We start from the raw sequence: 18,850 nt of genomic DNA on the forward strand, positions 1-18,850 counted from the left end.
TATCATATTGGTTGTCATGGCGATGATGATGTCATAATGGTTGCCATGGCGACAATGATGTCATAAGGGTCGTCATGGCGACGATAATGTCATAAAGGGTCATCATGGCGATGATGATGCCATAATGGTCGTCATGGCGATTGTGATGTCATAATGGTTGTCATGGCGACGATGATGTCATAATGGTTGTCATGGCGACGATGATGTCATAATGTTCGTCATGGCAACGGTGATGTCATAATGGTCGTCATGGCAACGGTGATGTCATGATGTCATAATGGTTGTCATGGCGACGATGATGTCATAATGGTCATCATGGCGACGATGATATCATATTGGTTGTCATGGCGATGATGATGTCATAATGGTTGCCATGGCGACGATGATGTCATAAGGGTCGTCATGGCGACGATAATGTCATAACGGTCATCATGGCGACGATGATGTCATAATGGTCGTCATGGCGATGATGATGTCATAATTGTCGTCAAGGCGACGATGATGTCATAATAGTCGTCATGGCAACGGTGGTGTCATGATGTCATAATGGTCGTCATGGCGACGAAGATGTCATAATGGTTGTCATGGCGACTGTGATTTAATAATGGTCGTAATGGCTACGATGATGTCATAATGGTCGTCATGGCAACGGTGATGTCATGATGTCATAATGGTCGTCATGGCAACGAAGATGTCATAATGGTTGTCATGGCAACTGTGATTTAATAATGGTCGTAATGGCTACGATGATGTCATAATGGTCGACATGGCGACCGTGATGTCATAATGGTTGCCATGGCAACGGTGATGTCATAATGGTCATCATAGCAACGGTGATGTCAAGATGTCATATTGTTCATCATGGCGACGATGATATCACATTGGTTGTCATGGCGATGATGATGTCATAATGGTTGTCATGGCGACAATGATATCATATTGGTTGTCATGGCGATTATGATGTCATAATGGTTGCCATGGCGACGATGATGTCATAAGGGTCGTCATGGCGACGATATTGTCATAACGGTCATCTTGGCTATGATGATGTCATAATGGTCGTCATGGCAATTGTGATGTCATAATGGTTGTCATGGCGACGATGATGTTATAATGGTCGTCATGGCGACAATGATGTCATAATGGTCGTCATGGCAACGGTGATGTCATAATGGTCGTCATGGCAACGGTGATGTCATGATGTCATAATGGTCGTCATGGCGACGAAGATGTCATAATGGTTGTCATGGCGAATGTGATTTAATAATGGTCGTAATGGCTACGATGATGTCATAATGGTCGTCATGGCAACGGTGATGTCATAATGGTCGTCATAGCAACGGTGATGTCATGATGTCATAATGGTCATCATGGAGACGAAGATGTCATAATGGTTGTCATGGCGACTGTGATTTAATAATGGTCATAATGGCTACGATGATGTCATAATGGTCGACATGGCGACCGTGATGTCATAATGGTTGCCATGGCGACGATGAAGTCATAATGGTTGTCATGGCGACAATGATATCATATTGGTTGTCATGGCGATGATGATGTCATAATGGTTGCCATGGCGACGATGATGTCATAAGGGTTGTCATGGCGATTGTGATGTCATAATGGTTGTCATGGCGTCGATGATGTCATAATGGTCGTCATGGCGACGGTGATGTCATAATGGTCGTCATGGCAACGGTGATGTCATAATGGTCGTCATGGCAATGGTGATGTCATGATGTCATAATGGTCGTCATGGCGACGGTGATGTCATAATGGTCGACATTGCGAATATGATGTCATAATGGTTGTCATGGCGACGATGATGTCATAATGGTCATCATGGCGACGATGATATCATATTGGTTGTCATGGCGATGATGATGTCATAATGGTTGCCATGGCGACGATGATGTCATAATGGTTGTCATGGCGACGATGATGTCATAATGGTCGTCATGGCGACAATGATGTCATAATGGTCGTCATGGCAACGGTGATGTCATAATGGTCGTCATGGCAACGGTGATGTCATAATGGTCGCCATGGCGACGATGATGTCATAATGGTTGTCATGGCGACTGTGATTTAATAATGGTCGTAATGGCTACGATGATATCATAATGGTCGTCATGGCAACGGTGATGTCATAATGGTCGCCATGGCGACGATTATGTCATAATGGTTGTCATGGCGACGATGATGTCATAATAGTCATCATGGCGACGAAGATATCATATTGGTTGTCATGGCGATGATGATGTCATAATGGTTGCCATGGCGACGATGATGTCATAAGGGTCGTCATGGCGACGATAATGTCATAAAGGGTCATCATGGCGATGATGATGCCATAATGGTCGTCATGGCGACGATGATGTCATAATGGTCGTCATGGCAACGGTGATGTCATAATGGTCGTCATGGCAATGGTGATGTCATGATGTCATAATCGTCGTCATGGCGACGAAGATGTCATAATGGTTCTCATGGCGACTGTGATTTAATAATGGTCGTAATGGCTACGACGATGTCATAATGGACGTCATGGCGACGGTGATGTCATAATGGTCGCCATGGCGACGATGATGTCATAATGGTTCTCATGGCGACGATGATGTCATAATGGTCATCATGGCGACGATGATATCATATTGGTTGTCATGGCGATGATGATGTCATAATGGTTGCCATGGCGACGATGATGTCATAAGGGTCGTCATGGCGACGATAATGTCATAACGGTCATCATGGCGATGATGATGTCATAATGGTCGTCATGGCGATGATGATGTCATAATTGTCGTCAAGGCGACGATGATGTCATAATGGTCGTCATGGCAACGGTGGTGTCATAATGGTCGCCATGGCGACGATGATGTCATAATGGTTGTCATGGCGACGAAGATGTCATAATGGTTGTCATGGCGACTGTGATTTAATAATGGTCGTAATGGCTACGATGATGTCATAATGGTCGTCATGGCAACGGTGATGTCATAATGGTCGTCATAGCAACGGTGATGTCATGATGTCATAATGGTCGTCATGGCGACGAAGATGTCATAATGGTTGTCATGGCGACTGTGATTTAATAATGGTCGTAATGGCTACGATGATGTCATAATGGTTGCCATGGCGACCGTGATGTCATAATGGTTGCCATGGCGACGATGATGTCATAATGGTTGTCATGGCGACAATGATATCATATTGGTTGTCATGGCGATGATGATGTCATAATGGTTGCCATGGCGACGATGATGTCATAAGGGTCGTCATGGCGACGATATTATCATAACTGTCATCATGGCGATGATGATGTCATAATGGTCGCCATGGCGACGATGATGTCATAATGGTCGTCATGGCGAATATGATGTCATAATGGTTGTCATGGCGACGATGATGTCATAATGGTTGTCATGGCGACAATGATATCATATTGGTTGTCATGGCGATGATGATGTCATAATGGTTGCCATGGCGACGATGATGTCATAATGGTCGTCATGGCGACGCTAATGTAATAATGGTCGTCATGGCAACGGTGATGTCATAATGGTCGTCATGGCAACGGTGATGTCATGATGTCATAATGGTCGTCATGGCGACGAAGATGTCATAATGGTTGTCATGGCGACTGTGATTTAATAATGGTCGTAATGGCTACGACGATGTCATAATGGTCGTCATGGCGACGGTGATGTCATAATGGTCGCCATGGCGACGATGATGTCATAATGGTTGTCATGGCGACGATGATGTCATAATGGTCATCATGGCGACGATGATATCATATTGGTTGTCATGGCGATGATGATGTCATAATGGTTGCCATGGCGACGATGATGTCATAAGGGTCGTCATGGCGACGATAATGTCATAACGGTCATCATGGCGATGATGATGTCATAATGGTCGTCATGGCGATGATGATGTCATAATTGTCGTCAAGGCGACGATGATGTCATAATGGTCGTCATGGCAACGGTGGTGTCATAATGGTCGCCATGGCGACGATGATGTCATAATGGTTGTCATGGCGACGAAGATGTCATAATGGTTGTCATGGCGACTGTGATTTAATAATGGTCGTAATGGCTACGATGATGTCATAATGGTCGTCATGGCAACGGTGATGTCATAATGGTCGTCATAGCAACGGTGATGTCATGATGTCATAATGGTCGTCATGGCGACGAAGATGTCATAATGGTTGTCATGGCGACTGTGATTTAATAATGGTCGTAATGGCTACGATGATGTCATAATGGTTGCCATGGCGACCGTGATGTCATAATGGTTGCCATGGCGACGATGATGTCATAATGGTTGTCATGGCGACAATGATATCATATTGGTTGTCATGGCGATGATGATGTCATAATGGTTGCCATGGCGACGATGATGTCATAAGGGTCGTCATGGCGACGATATTATCATAACTGTCATCATGGCGATGATGATGTCATAATGGTCGCCATGGCGACGATGATGTCATAATGGTCGTCATGGCGAATATGATGTCATAATGGTTGTCATGGCGACGATGATGTCATAATGGTTGTCATGGCGACAATGATATCATATTGGTTGTCATGGCGATGATGATGTCATAATGGTTGCCATGGCGACGATGATGTCATAATGGTCGTCATGGCGACGCTAATGTAATAATGGTCGTCATGGCAACGATGATGTCATAATGGTCGTCATGGCAACGGTGATGTCATGATGTCATAATGGTCGTCATGGCGACGAAGATGTCATAATGGTTGTCATGGCGACTGTGATTTAATAATGGTCGTAATGGCTAGGATGATGTCATAATGGTCGTCATGGCAACGGTGATGTCATAATGGTCGCCATGGCGACGATGATGTCATAATGGTTGTCATGGCGACGATGATGTCATAATGGTCATCATGGCGACGATGATATCATATTGGTTGTCATGGCGATGATGATGTCATAATGGTTGCCATGGCGACGATGATGTCATAAGGGTCGTCATGGCGACGATAATGTCATAAAGGGTCATCATGGCGATGATGATGCCATAATGGTCGTCATGGCGATTGTAATGTCATAATGGTTGTCATGGCGACGATGATGTCATAATGGTCGTCATGGCGACGATGATGTCATAATGGTCTTCATGGCAACGGTGATGTCATAATGGTCGTCATGGCAACGGTGATGTCATGATGTCATAATGGTCATCATGGCGACGAAGATGTCATAATGGTTGTCATGGCGACTGTGATTTAATAATGGTCGTAATGTCTGCGATGATGTCATAATGGTTGCCATGGCGACGATGATGTCATAATGGTTGTCATGGCGACGATGATGTCATAATGGTCGTCATGGCGACGATGATGTCATAATGGTCGTCATGGCAACGGTGATGTCATAATGGTCGTCATGGCAACGGTGATGTCATGATGTCATATTGGTCATCATGGCGACGAAGATGTCATAATGGTTGTCATGGCGACTGTGATTTAATAATGGTCGTAATGGCTACGACGATGTCATAATGGTCGTCATGGCGACGGTGATGTCATAATGGTCGCCATGGCGATGATGATGTCATAATGGTTGTCATGGCGACGATGATGTCATAATGGTCATCATGGCGACGATGATATCATATTGGTTGTCATGGCGATAATGATGTCATAATGGTTGCCATGGCGACGATGATGTCATAAGGGTCGTCATGGCGACGATGATGTCATAAGGGTCGTCATGGCGACGATAATGTCATAACGGTCATCATGGCGATGATGATGTCATAATGGTCGTCATGGCGATGATGATGTCATAATTGTCGTCAAGGCGACGATGATGTCATAATGGTCGTCATGGCAACGGTGGTGTCATAATGGTCGCCATGGCGACGATGATGTCATAATGGTTGTCATGGCGACGAAGATGTGATAATGGTTGTCATGGCGACTGTGATTTAATAATGGTCGTAATGGCTAAGATGATGTCATAATGGTCGTCATGGCAACGGTGATGTCATAATGGTCGTCATATCAACGGTGATGTCATGATGTCATAATGGTCGTCATGGCGACGAAGATGTCATAATGGTTGTCATGGCGACTGTGATTTAATAATGGTCGTAATGGCTACGATGATGTCATAATGGTTGCCATGGTGACGATGAAGTCATAATGGTTGTCATGGCGACAATGATATCATATTGGTTGTCATGGCGATGATGATGTCATAATGGTTGCCATGGCGACGATGATGTCATAAGGGTCGTCATGGCGAGGATATTGTCATAACGGTCATCATTGCGATGATGATGTCATAATGGTCGCCATGGCGACGATGATGTCATAATGGTCGTCATGGCGATTGTGATGTCATAATGGTTGTCATGGCGGCGATGATGTCATAATGGTCGTCATGGCGACGGTGATGTCATAATGGTCGTCATGGCAACGGTGATGTCATAATGGTCGTCATGGCAACGGTGATGTCATGATGTCATAATGGTCGTCATGGCGACGGTGATGTCATAATGGTCGACATTGCGAATATGATGTCATAATGGTTGTCATGGCGACGATGATGTCATAATGGTCATCATGGCGACGATGATATCATATTGGTTGTCATGGCGATGATGATGTCATAATGGTTGCCATGGCGACGATGATGTCATAATGGTTGTCATGGCGACGATGATGTCATAATGGTCGTCATGGTGACGATGATGTCATAATGGTCGTCATGGCAACGGTGATGTCATAATGGTCGTCATGGCAATGGTGATGTCATAATGGTCGCCATGGCGACGATGATGTCATAATAGTCATCATGGCGACGAAGATATCATATTGGTTGTCATGGCGATGATGATGTCATAATGATTGCCATGGCGACGATGATGTCATAAGGGTCGTCATGGCGACGATAATGTCATAAAGGGTCATCATGGCGATGATGATTCCATAATGGTCGTCATGGCGACGATGATGTCATAATGGTCGTCATGGCAACGGTGATGTCATAATGGTCGTCATGGCAATGGTGATGTCATGATGTCATAATGGTCGTCATGGCGACGAAGATGTCATAATGGTTCTCATGGCGACTGTGATTTAATAATGGTCGTAATGGCTACGACGATGTCATAATGGTCGTCATGGCGACGGTGATGTCATAATGGTCGCCATGGCGACGATGATGTCATAATGGTTGTCATGGCGACGATGATGTCATAATGGTCATCATGGCGACGATGATATCATATTGGTTGTCATGGCGATGATGATGTCATAATGGTTGCCATGGCGACGATGATGTCATAAGGGTCGTCATGGCGACGATAATGTCATAACGGTCATCATGGCGATGATGATGTCATAATGTTCGTCATGGCGATGATGATGTCATAATTGTCGTCAAGGCGACGATGATGTCATAATGGTCGTCATGGCAACGGTGGTGTCATAATGGTCGCCATGGCGACGATGATGTCATAATGGTTGTCATGGCGACGAAGATGTCATAATGGTTGTCATGGCGACTGTGATTTAATAATGGTCGTAATGGCTACGATGATGTCATAATGGTCGTCATGGCGACGAAGATGTCATAATGGTTGTCATGGCGACTGTGATTTAATAATGGTCGTAATGGCTACGATGATGTCATAATGGTCGACATGGCGACCGTGATGTCATAATGGTTGCCATGGCAACGGTGATGTCATAATGGTCGTCATAGCAACGGTGATGTCATGATGTCATATTGTTCATCATGGCGACGATGATATCACATTGGTTGTCTTGGCGATGATGATGTCATAATGGTTGTCATGGCGACAATAATATCATATTGGTTGTCATGGCGATGATGATGTCATAATGGTTGCCATGGCGACGATGATGTCATAAGGGTCGTCATGGCGACGATATTGTCATAACGGTCATCATGGCGACGATGATGTCATAATGGTCGCCATGGCGACGATGATGTCATAATGGTCGTCATGGCGATTGTGATGTCATAATGGTTGTCATGGCGACGATGATGTCAAAATGGTCGTCATGGCGACGATAATGTCATAATGGTCGTCATGGCAACGGTGATGTCATAATGGTCGTCATAGCAACGGTGATGTCATGATGTCATAATGGTCATCATGGCGACGAAGATGTCATAATGGTTGTCATGGCGACTGTGATTTAATAATGGTCGTAATGGCTACGATGATGTCATAATGGTCGTCATGGCAACGGTGATGTCATAATGGTCGCCATGGCGACGATGATGTCATAATGGTTGTCATGGCGACGATGATGTCATAATGTCATCATGGCGACGATGATATCATATTGGTTGTCATGGCGATGATGATGTCATAAAGGGTCATCATGGCGATGATGATGCCATAATGGTCGTCATGGCGATTGTGATGTCATAATGGTTGTCATGGCGACGATGATGTCATAATGGTCGTCATGGCGACGATGATGTCATAAGGGTCGTCATGGCGACGATAATGTCATAAAGGGTCATCATGGCGATGATGATGCCATAATGGTCGTCATGGCGATTGTGATGTCATAATGGTTGTCATGGCGACGATGATGTCATAATGGTCGTCATGGCGACGATGATGTCATAATGGTCGTCATGGCAACGGTGATGTCATAATGGTCGTCATGGCAACGGTGATGTCATGATGTCATAATGGTTGTCATGGCGACGATGATGTCATAATGGTCATCATGGCGACGATGATATCATATTGGTTGTCATGGCGATGATGATGTCATAATGGTTGCCATGGCGACGATGATGTCATAAGGGTCGTCATGGCGACGATAATGTCATAACGGTCATCATGGCGACGATGATGTCATAATGGTCGTCATGTCGATGATGATGTCATAATTGTCGTCAAGGCGACGATGATGTCATAATAGTCGTCATGGCAACGGTGGTGTCATGATGTCATAATGGTCGTCATGGCGACGAAGATGTCATAATGGTCGTCATGGCGACTGTGATTTAATAATGGTCGTAATGGCTACGATGATGTCATAATGGTCGTCATGGCAACGGTGATGTCATGATGTCATAATGGTCGTCATGGCAACGAAGATGTCATAATGGTTGTCATGGCAACTGTGATTTAATAATGGTCGTAATGGCTACGATGATGTCATAATGGTCGACATGGCGACCGTGATGTCATAATGGTTGCCATGGCAACGGTGATGTCATAATGGTCATCATAGCAACGGTGATGTCAAGATGTCATATTGTTCATCATGGCGACGATGATATCACATTGGTTGTCATGGCGATGATGATGTCATAATGGTTGTCATGGCGACAATGATATCATATTGGTTGTCATGGCGATTATGATGTCATAATGGTTGCCATGGCGACGATGATGTCATAAGGGTCGTCATGGCGACGATATTGTCATAACGGTCATCTTGGCTATGATGATGTCATAATGGTCGTCATGGCAATTGTGATGTCATAATGGTTGTCATGGCGACGATGATGTTATAATGGTCGTCATGGCGACAATGATGTCATAATGGTCGTCATGGCAACGGTGATGTCATAATGGTCGTCATGGCAACGGTGATGTCATGATGTCATAATGGTCGTCATGGCGACGAAGATGTCATAATGGTTGTCATGGCGAATGTGATTTAATAATGGTCGTAATGGCTACGATGATGTCATAATGGTCGTCATGGCAACGGTGATGTCATAATGGTCGTCATAGCAACGGTGATGTCATGATGTCATAATGGTCATCATGGAGACGAAGATGTCATAATGGTTGTCATGGCGACTGTGATTTAATAATGGTCATAATGGCTACGATGATGTCATAATGGTCGACATGGCGACCGTGATGTCATAATGGTTGCCATGGCGACGATGAAGTCATAATGGTTGTCATGGCGACAATGATATCATATTGGTTGTCATGGCGATGATGATGTCATAATGGTTGCCATGGCGACGATGATGTCATAAGGGTTGTCATGGCGATTGTGATGTCATAATGGTTGTCATGGCGGCGATGATGTCATAATGGTCGTCATGGCGACGGTGATGTCATAATGGTCGTCATGGCAACGGTGATGTCATAATGGTCGTCATGGCAATGGTGATGTCATGATGTCATAATGGTCGTCATGGCGACGGTGATGTCATAATGGTCGACATTGCGAATATGATGTCATAATGGTTGTCATGGCGACGATGATGTCATAATGGTCATCATGGCGACGATGATATCATATTGGTTGTCATGGCGATGATGATGTCATAATGGTTGCCATGGCGACGATGATGTCATAATGGTTGTCATGGCGACGATGATGTCATAATGGTCGTCATGGCGACAATGATGTCATAATGGTCGTCATGGCAACGGTGATGTCATAATGGTCGTCATGGCAACGGTGATGTCATAATGGTCGCCATGGCGACGATGATGTCATAATGGTTGTCATGGCGACTGTGATTTAATAATGGTCGTAATGGCTACGATGATATCATAATGGTCGTCATGGCAACGGTGATGTCATAATGGTCGCCATGGCGACGATTATGTCATAATGGTTGTCATGGCGACGATGATGTCATAATAGTCATCATGGCGACGAAGATATCATATTGGTTGTCATGGCGATGATGATGTCATAATGGTTGCCATGGCGACGATGATGTCATAAGGGTCGTCATGGCGACGATAATGTCATAAAGGGTCATCATGGCGATGATGATGCCATAATGGTCGTCATGGCGACGATGATGTCATAATGGTCGTCATGGCAACGGTGATGTCATAATGGTCGTCATGGCAATGGTGATGTCATGATGTCATAATCGTCGTCATGGCGACGAAGATGTCATAATGGTTCTCATGGCGACTGTGATTTAATAATGGTCGTAATGGCTACGACGATGTCATAATGGTCGTCATGGCGACGAAGATGTCATAATGGTTGTCATGGCGACTGTGATTTAATAATGGTCGTAATGGCTACGATGATGTCATAATGGTTGCCATGGCGACCGTGATGTCATAATGGTTGCCATGGCGACGATGATGTCATAATGGTTGTCATGGCGACAATGATATCATATTGGTTGTCATGGCGATGATGATGTCATAATGGTTGCCATGGCGACGATGATGTCATAAGGGTCGTCATGGCGACGATATTATCATAACTGTCATCATGGCGATGATGATGTCATAATGGTCGCCATGGCGACGATGATGTCATAATGGTCGTCATGGCGAATATGATGTCATAATGGTTGTCATGGCGACGATGATGTCATAATGGTTGTCATGGCGACAATGATATCATATTGGTTGTCATGGCGATGATGATGTCATAATGGTTGCCATGGCGACGATGATGTCATAATGGTCGTCATGGCGACGCTAATGTAATAATGGTCGTCATGGCAACGGTGATGTCATAATGGTCGTCATGGCAACGGTGATGTCATGATGTCATAATGGTCGTCATGGCGACGAAGATGTCATAATGGTTGTCATGGCGACTGTGATTTAATAATGGTCGTAATGGCTACGACGATGTCATAATGGTCGTCATGGCGACGGTGATGTCATAATGGTCGCCATGGCGACGATGATGTCATAATGGTTGTCATGGCGACGATGATGTCATAATGGTCATCATGGCGACGATGATATCATATTGGTTGTCATGGCGATGATGATGTCATAATGGTTGCCATGGCGACGATGATGTCATAAGGGTCGTCATGGCGACGATAATGTCATAACGGTCATCATGGCGATGATGATGTCATAATGGTCGTCATGGCGATGATGATGTCATAATTGTCGTCAAGGCGACGATGATGTCATAATGGTCGTCATGGCAACGGTGGTGTCATAATGGTCGCCATGGCGACGATGATGTCATAATGGTTGTCATGGCGACGAAGATGTCATAATGGTTGTCATGGCGACTGTGATTTAATAATGGTCGTAATGGCTACGATGATGTCATAATGGTCGTCATGGCAACGGTGATGTCATAATGGTCGTCATAGCAACGGTGATGTCATGATGTCATAATGGTCGTCATGGCGACGAAGATGTCATAATGGTTGTCATGGCGACTGTGATTTAATAATGGTCGTAATGGCTACGATGATGTCATAATGGTTGCCATGGCGACCGTGATGTCATAATGGTTGCCATGGCGACGATGATGTCATAATGGTTGTCATGGCGACAATGATATCATATTGGTTGTCATGGCGATGATGATGTCATAATGGTTGCCATGGCGACGATGATGTCATAAGGGTCGTCATGGCGACGATATTATCATAACTGTCATCATGGCGATGATGATGTCATAATGGTCGCCATGGCGACGATGATGTCATAATGGTCGTCATGGCGAATATGATGTCATAATGGTTGTCATGGCGACGATGATGTCATAATGGTTGTCATGGCGACAATGATATCATATTGGTTGTCATGGCGATGATGATGTCATAATGGTTGCCATGGCGACGATGATGTCATAATGGTCGTCATGGCGACGCTAATGTAATAATGGTCGTCATGGCAACGATGATGTCATAATGGTCGTCATGGCAACGGTGATGTCATGATGTCATAATGGTCGTCATGGCGACGAAGATGTCATAATGGTTGTCATGGCGACTGTGATTTAATAATGGTCGTAATGGCTAGGATGATGTCATAATGGTCGTCATGGCAACGGTCATGTCATAATGGTCGCCATGGCGACGATGATGTCATAATGGTTGTCATGGCGACGATGATGTCATAATGGTCATCATGGCGACGATGATATCATATTGGTTGTCATGGCGATGATGATGTCATAATGGTTGCCATGGCGACGATGATGTCATAAGGGTCGTCATGGCGACGATAATGTCATAAAGGGTCATCATGGCGATGATGATGCCATAATGGTCGTCATGGCGATTGTAATGTCATAATGGTTGTCATGGCGACGATGATGTCATAATGGTCGTCATGGCGACGATGATGTCATAATGGTCTTCATGGCAACGGTGATGTCATAATGGTCGTCATGGCAACGGTGATGTCATGATGTCATAATGGTCATCATGGCGACGAAGATGTCATAATGGTTGTCATGGCGACTGTGATTTAATAATGGTCGTAATGTCTGCGATGATGTCATAATGGTTGCCATGGCGACGATGATGTCATAATGGTTGTCATGGCGACGATGATGTCATAATGGTCGTCATGGCGACGATGATGTCATAATGGTCGTCATGGCAACGGTGATGTCATAATGGTCGTCATGGCAACGGTGATGTCATGATGTCATATTGGTCATCATGGCGACGAAGATGTCATAATGGTTGTCATGGCGACTGTGATTTAATAATGGTCGTAATGGCTACGACGATGTCATAATGGTCGTCATGGCGACGGTGATGTCATAATGGTCGCCATGGCGATGATGATGTCATAATGGTTGTCATGGCGACGATGATGTCATAATGGTCATCATGGCGACGATGATATCATATTGGTTGTCATGGCGATAATGATGTCATAATGGTTGCCATGGCGACGATGATGTCATAAGGGTCGTCATGGCGACGATGATGTCATAAGGGTCGTCATGGCGACGATAATGTCATAACGGTCATCATGGCGATGATGATGTCATAATGGTCGTCATGGCGATGATGATGTCATAATTGTCGTCAAGGCGACGATGATGTCATAATGGTCGTCATGGCAACGGTGGTGTCATAATGGTCGCCATGGCGACGATGATGTCATAATGGTTGTCATGGCGACGAAGATGTGATAATGGTTGTCATGGCGACTGTGATTTAATAATGGTCGTAATGGCTAAGATGATGTCATAATGGTCGTCATGGCAACGGTGATGTCATAATGGTCGTCATATCAACGGTGATGTCATGATGTCATAATGGTCGTCATGGCGACGAAGATGTCATAATGGTTGTCATGGCGACTGTGATTTAATAATGGTCGTAATGGCTACGATGATGTCATAATGGTTGCCATGGTGACGATGAAGTCATAATGGTTGTCATGGCGACAATGATATCATATTGGTTGTCATGGCGATGATGATGTCATAATGGTTGCCATGGCGACGATGATGTCATAAGGGTCGTCATGGCGAGGATATTGTCATAACGGTCATCATTGCGATGATGATGTCATAATGGTCGCCATGGCGACGATGATGTCATAATGGTCGTCATGGCGATTGTGATGTCATAATGGTTGTCATGGCGGCGATGATGTCATAATGGTCGTCATGGCGACGGTGATGTCATAATGGTCGTCATGGCAACGGTGATGTCATAATGGTCGTCATGGCAACGGTGATGTCATGATGTCATAATGGTCGTCATGGCGACGGTGATGTCATAATGGTCGACATTGCGAATATGATGTCATAATGGTTGTCATGGCGACGATGATGTCATAATGGTCATCATGGCGACGATGATATCATATTGGTTGTCATGGCGATGATGATGTCATAATGGTTGCCATGGCGACGATGATGTCATAATGGTTGTCATGGCGACGATGATGTCATAATGGTCGTCATGGCGACGATGATGTCATAATGGTCGTCATGGCAACGGTGATGTCATAATGGTCGTCATGGCAATGGTGATGTCATAATGGTCGCCATGGCGACGATGATGTCATAATAGTCATCATGGCGACGAAGATATCATATTGGTTGTCATGGCGATGATGATGTCATAATGATTGCCATGGCGACGATGATGTCATAAGGGTCGTCATGGCGACGATAATGTCATAAAGGGTCATCATGGCGATGATGATTCCATAATGGTCGTCATGGCGACGATGATGTCATAATGGTCGTCATGGCAACGGTGATGTCATAATGGTCGTCATGGCAATGGTGATGTCATGATGTCATAATGGTCGTCATGGCGACGAAGATGTCATAATGGTTCTCATGGCGACTGTGATTTAATAATGGTCGTAATGGCTACGACGATGTCATAATGGTCGTCATGGCGACGGTGATGTCATAATGGTCGCCATGGCGACGATGATGTCATAATGGTTGTCATGGCGACGATGATGTCATAATGGTCATCATGGCGACGATGATATCATATTGGTTGTCATGGCGATGATGATGTCATAATGGTTGCCATGGCGACGATGATGTCATAAGGGTCGTCATGGCGACGATAATGTCATAACGGTCATCATGGCGATGATGATGTCATAATGTTCGTCATGGCGATGATGATGTCATAATTGTCGTCAAGGCGACGATGATGTCATAATGGTTGCCATGGCGACGATGATGTCATAAGGGTCGTCATGGCGACGATAATGTCATAAAGGGTCATCATGGCGATGATGATGCCATAATGGTCGTCATGGCGATTGTAATGTCATAATGGTTGTCATGGCGACGATGATGTCATAATGGTCGTCATGGCGACGATGATGTCATAATGGTCTTCATGGCAACGGTGATGTCATAATGGTCGTCATGGCAACGGTGATGTCATGATGTCATAATGGTCATCATGGCGACGAAGATGTCATAATGGTTGTCATGGCGACTGTGATTTAATAATGGTCGTAATGTCTGCGATGATGTCATAATGGTTGCCATGGCGACGATGATGTCATAATGGTTGTCATGGCGACGATGATGTCATAATGGTCGTCATGGCGACGATGATGTCATAATGGTCGTCATGGCAACGGTGATGTCATAATGGTCGTCATGGCAACGGTGATGTCATGATGTCATATTGGTCATCATGGCGACGAAGATGTCATAATGGTTGTCATGGCGACTGTGATTTAATAATGGTCGTAATGGCTACGACGATGTCATAATGGTCGTCATGGCGACGGTGATGTCATAATGGTCGCCATGGCGATGATGATGTCATAATGGTTGTCATGGCGACGATGATGTCATAATGGTCATCATGGCGACGATGATATCATATTGGTTGTCATGGCGATAATGATGTCATAATGGTTGCCATGGCGACGATGATGTCATAAGGGTCGTCATGGCGACGATGATGTCATAAGGGTCGTCATGGCGACGATAATGTCATAACGGTCATCATGGCGATGATGATGTCATAATGGTCGTCATGGCGATGATGATGTCATAATTGTCGTCAAGGCGACGATGATGTCATAATGGTCGTCATGGCAACGGTGGTGTCATAATGGTCGCCATGGCGACGATGATGTCATAATGGTTGTCATGGCGACGAAGATGTGATAATGGTTGTCATGGCGACTGTGATTTAATAATGGTCGTAATGGCTAAGATGATGTCATAATGGTCGTCATGGCAACGGTGATGTCATAATGGTCGTCATATCAACGGTGATGTCATGATGTCATAATGGTCGTCATGGCGACGAAGATGTCATAATGGTTGTCATGGCGACTGTGATTTAATAATGGTCGTAATGGCTACGATGATGTCATAATGGTTGCCATGGTGACGATGAAGTCATAATGGTTGTCATGGCGACAATGATATCATATTGGTTGTCATGGCGATGATGATGTCATAATGGTTGCCATGGCGACGATGATGTCATAAGGGTCGTCATGGCGAGGATATTGTCATAACGGTCATCATTGCGATGATGATGTCATAATGGTCGCCATGGCGACGATGATGTCATAATGGTCGTCATGGCGATTGTGATGTCATAATGGTTGTCATGGCGGCGATGATGTCATAATGGTCGTCATGGCGACGGTGATGTCATAATGGTCGTCATGGCAACGGTGATGTCATAATGGTCGTCATGGCAACGGTGATGTCATGATGTCATAATGGTCGTCATGGCGACGGTGATGTCATAATGGTCGACATTGCGAATATGATGTCATAATGGTTGTCATGGCGACGATGATGTCATAATGGTCATCATGGCGACGATGATATCATATTGGTTGTCATGGCGATGATGATGTCATAATGGTTGCCATGGCGACGATGATGTCATAATGGTTGTCATGGCGACGATGATGTCATAATGGTCGTCATGGCGACGATGATGTCATAATGGTCGTCATGGCAACGGTGATGTCATAATGGTCGTCATGGCAATGGTGATGTCATAATGGTCGCCATGGCGACGATGATGTCATAATAGTCATCATGGCGACGAAGATATCATATTGGTTGTCATGGCGATGATGATGTCATAATGATTGCCATGGCGACGATGATGTCATAAGGGTCGTCATGGCGACGATAATGTCATAAAGGGTCATCATGGCGATGATGATTCCATAATGGTCGTCATGGCGACGATGATGTCATAATGGTCGTCATGGCAACGGTGATGTCATAATGGTCGTCATGGCAATGGTGATGTCATGATGTCATAATGGTCGTCATGGCGACGAAGATGTCATAATGGTTCTCATGGCGACTGTGATTTAATAATGGTCGTAATGGCTACGACGATGTCATAATGGTCGTCATGGCGACGGTGATGTCATAATGGTCGCCATGGCGACGATGATGTCATAATGGTTGTCATGGCGACGATGATGTCATAATGGTCATCATGGCGACGATGATATCATATTGGTTGTCATGGCGATGATGATGTCATAATGGTTGCCATGGCGACGATGATGTCATAAGGGTCGTCATGGCGACGATAATGTCATAACGGTCATCATGGCGATGATGATGTCATAATGTTCGTCATGGCGATGATGATGTCATAATTGTCGTCAAGGCGACGATGATGTCATAATGGTCGTCATGGCAACGGTGGTGTCATAATGGTCGCCATGGCGACGATGATGTCATAATGGTTGTCATGGCGACGAAGATGTCATAATGGTTGTCATGGCGACTGTGATTTAATAATGGTCGTAATGGCTACGATGATGTCATAATGGTCGTCATGGCGACGAAGATGTCATAATGGTTGTCATGGCGACTGTGATTTAATAATGGTCGTAATGGCTACGATGATGTCATAATGGTCGACATGGCGACCGTGATGTCATAATGGTTGCCATGGCAACGGTGATGTCATAATGGTCGTCATAGCAACGGTGATGTCATGATGTCATATTGTTCATCATGGCGACGATGATATCACATTGGTTGTCTTGGCGATGATGATGTCATAATGGTTGTCATGGCGACAATAATATCATATTGGTTGTCATGGCGATGATGATGTCATAATGGTTGCCATGGCGACGATGATGTCATAAGGGTCGTCATGGCGACGATATTGTCATAACGGTCATCATGGCGACGATGATGTCATAATGGTCGCCATGGCGACGATGATGTCATAATGGTCGTCATGGCGATTGTGATGTCATAATGGTTGTCATGGCGACGATGATGTCAAAATGGTCGTCATGGCGACGATAATGTCATAATGGTCGTCATGGCAACGGTGATGTCATAATGGTCGTCATAGCAACGGTGATGTCATGATGTCATAATGGTCATCATGGCGACGAAGATGTCATAATGGTTGTCATGGCGACTGTGATTTAATAATGGTCGTAATGGCTACGATGATGTCATAATGGTCGTCATGGCAACGGTGATGTCATAATGGTCGCCATGGCGACGATGATGTCATAATGGTTGTCATGGCGACGATGATGTCATAATGTCATCATGGCGACGATGATATCATATTGGTTGTCATGGCGATGATGATGTCATAAAGGGTCATCATGGCGATGATGATG

The sequence above is a fragment of the Phyllobates terribilis genome, unplaced genomic scaffold (assembly GCF_046119375.1).
Source record: "Phyllobates terribilis strain yellow unplaced genomic scaffold, ASM4611937v1 Scaffold_16__1_contigs__length_26959993, whole genome shotgun sequence".
Lineage (NCBI taxonomy): Eukaryota > Metazoa > Chordata > Amphibia > Anura > Dendrobatidae > Phyllobates > Phyllobates terribilis.